Source organism: Genypterus blacodes, unplaced genomic scaffold (genome assembly GCF_046128005.1).
Source record: "Genypterus blacodes isolate CSIRO-AG114 ecotype Tasmania unplaced genomic scaffold, CSIRO-AGI_Gbla_v1 ptg000270l_1, whole genome shotgun sequence".
Classification (NCBI taxonomy): domain Eukaryota; kingdom Metazoa; phylum Chordata; class Actinopteri; order Ophidiiformes; family Ophidiidae; genus Genypterus; species Genypterus blacodes.
In genome coordinates, this window is record NW_027467061.1 from 177,739 (window position 1) to 181,265 (window position 3,527).

Below are 3,527 nucleotides of genomic sequence, written 5' to 3' on the forward strand. Positions count from 1 at the left end.
GTGGCTCGTCACCTCCTGGTGTGATACTCTGGCTTAGTTAAATGAAGCCTGATGCCTCATGGTGTTTATTCATACCTCATTATCACATGAACAGAATGTCAAAAAGCATGCTGAGGAAATATCCTGTGTTTAACTTTACCTTCCTGTGTTTAAGTTTGCCATCATTATGTAAATGATGGCGGCAGTGGCTCAGTCCATAGGGGATTCAGCTTGGGAACCGGAGGGTCGCCGGTTCGAGTCCCGTATGGACCAAGAAAGTGGACTGACAGCTGGTTGCCAGTTTGCCTCCAGGGCACTACCGAGGTGCCCTTGAGCAAGGCACCAAACCCCTAACACTGCTCCACGGGTGCCGTATAATGGCTGCCCTGCACCCCCTCTGTGATGCATGTGTTTGTGTGTGTGTGATATGAAGGGGTGCAAGATAAATTTCAATTGCATGCGATTTGCTGTGAATTGCATGCAAAATGACGATTAATAAAGTATCTTAAATCTTAAAATCTTAAAAAATCTTGAAACCTTCAAGTATTATACACTATGAAGGTTGTGTGAAGGTGATTTCGCCCTGCCAGATAATGTCACAAATTATGGTAGCCCAATTTGTCTTTGTGAAATGTGTTAAATTTGATAATAAATCAATTAAATAAACATTAAGACACATTGTAGCCTTCATAAGATAAACGTGAGACAGAGACGTCTTGATGCTGAATTATTATTTGTTACCTCAATTCTGCACACATAGGCCACATACTTACCCTCGAACAAAGCAGAAGGACTGAGCTTTTATTTCAGATTGGTCCAACATGGTCCAGTGTGGTCCACAGAAGAGAGGGCACTTATTGTCCCCTGAGCACTTCATTGCCACATTCATTTGAGGAGCAGTTCTCTCTCATTATTAACAGACATACTAAACGATGGGCCCCAAACAATACCGGATGGATCCCTTTATGTGCACAAGTGCTCAACGTTTCAGCAGCTACTGCGTGCCCTCCACCACTCCCTCGTCTTTTCAGATACCCGCACATAAGTGAAAGATGTGGAGAACACAAAAGATATCCTCAACTTTCCTTTTCCCTCACTCTGTGAAACGGGCCCATTTTAAAGCTTTTATTTGTGCAAAGCCTCTCATTAACTTCATTCATGCTGCCTGCCTCAGCTTACCATTGCTTAAGTACTGCACGTTGTGAAAAAGCTACCAATTAGTCCCTCATCAGCTCCAATTAGGGGAGACAAAGCCTGAGTAAAGATAACTCAATGAGAGCGAGAGGTGGAAGGGTGAGGGCTACGTGTGTTTCTATACATGCCTGTGTGTGTGTGTTTGTGTGAATGTGTGCACGCTCATGTATTCGTGTTGGTGTGTGTAGACTGGGCCGGCACAACATAGTTTGTGATCATTTAAGAACTTGTGGCCATTCAGTAGGAGCCCACTGCAGCTCAGGACCTTTCACCGTCCAGCTCCTCAGCAGAGCCTTTTCTCAGGGGCAAGTGTTGTTGTGCTGGGAAGACAGGCCCCCCAGGAGTCCCAGAAAGAAAACCATTCAATCCCCTCTACCTGTTTGCAGCGTATAAAGCACTCAGGGCCGGGCCGATCGCTCATTATTGTCTCCTTCAGTCTCAATACTTCCTTAAACTTAGGCCTCAACAAGAGCAAGCCTCTTTAGCGGGGGGAAATAGGGGATGTATGTTAAGGGGGTGCCTTTCACCTCATTAGAATTGAATTTGCACTGTCTTGTAATTATGTTGGAGGGCAACAATGTATTTTCTTCATCATAATCCTCACTGAATGGGGATTTTTTAGAGCAGTTAATTTGCTGCCTACACCAATGCATTAATTAATGAACTGGGTAACACTAATTTCCTCTATGCTGCCTCTTCATTTGTTTCCTCTTTCTGTTTCCAACAGTTCTGGGCAGCGACGACTAATAAAATTACCTCATTAATGGCTTCATTGTGGCACAATAAGTCATTCATTCATTTGCTATTTAGTATCTTTTGGAAGGGGGTTGGCTGTGTGAGACTTCCCATTCCATGTTTTGCAACATTTTGTCAATAGTTCTAAATAATGAGGGGGACAGACGGGGAGATATAATTAGGAACAAGGGCTACTTCAGCAAATATTTGAAATCTTTTAAAACTTGCCCTTGCATGCTGGTGATTGATTACTTCCAGGATGGATTTGGGATAAATGTATTGCCAAGTATTTTTTTTACTGTCTTTTGTGGCTGGAATGCAAGCTTGTTAAAAATGATGAGCAGAGGAAGTTACGGTTCATCTTTTATCAAATGATAATGTTATTTTCTCCCAAAGTGGTCACATTGTGAGACGAACACACAAAATTTAAGCAATGATGCAGCACTTAGTGAAAGTGACATCTGACCTGCTTGGATCGGTTACATTAAATGAAGGAACTCGTGATAAAAACTGATAATCAGTCGGTTCTACTTTGTTGTTGTTGATGAGCATTCCAATAATAGTGTTAACAGCAAAGATAATAACATAGTTTTAGGTTTTGGGATTTCGTGTTATAACTGAAAAGTGTATAATTGTGATAATGATGATGATGAGATACATGATGTAATGGTATTTTCCTTTTCAATCAAGATAATTGCCAGTGGCTGTTAGTGTCAAACATTTTTTGAGAGGGAAAGGCTAAATACTGAAGCAGAAACATGCAAAGGTTTGATTATCTTCTCATGACGCTTTTCTGTCAGTGTATGACAATATAACAGTGAACGGCTGCCCCCTTGTGGAATTAGAGTGGTACTGACCGGTGTACAGGGTTATAATCAATAGTTAGTTATTTTACACACGTATTTCTTTATGATGATAGCAAGATGGGGAAATTTGTATGAAACTCGTGATCACCAAATATTTTCTTATACATGTTTAATAATTTTACAGGAATTCAGTAATTGAGTTGCAGAACTGTGATATGATGGAACTATCTGCTGTCACAGAAAACATCATACAGTGAGCTGAAGGTGCTGATGTATATGTGTTTTGTTAATTATTGTTATACTAGTGGGCTTGTTTTCATTTTAGGAGTCACAGCATATCTTCAGATTAACTATAGAAAATGTAGTTTAACAGTAAATGTATTAATGCTATGTGAATTTAATAAGGCTTTGTTTGGATTTACAATAAATAGTTCGTGAGCTAGTGAGGGGTGAATTTTAACCGTGAATATAAATCACATTACACTTTAGTGTCGTTTATACTGATTTATCCTGATGAAAATGCCGTTTTAGAGAATCACCAGTAGGGGCGCTAAATGCTCTCTAGAAACAGTAACGGCTGTAACACACACACACATAAAATTCCTTTGTTTGATTACAAAGGTGGGCAAATTATAGCTCAGAATATGAACTTAAAAATTGATTAATGATGATTTTTTTTCTCTCATCTTCCAGTTTGTGGTTTAATCATTGTTGGTCGAGTTTTCTAAAATCTCTCTATGAGTAAAAAAACCCCAAAAAACCCCAATGATTAATAATTCAGATGTGAAAAATTGATCTTTTTTAGGATGCCAA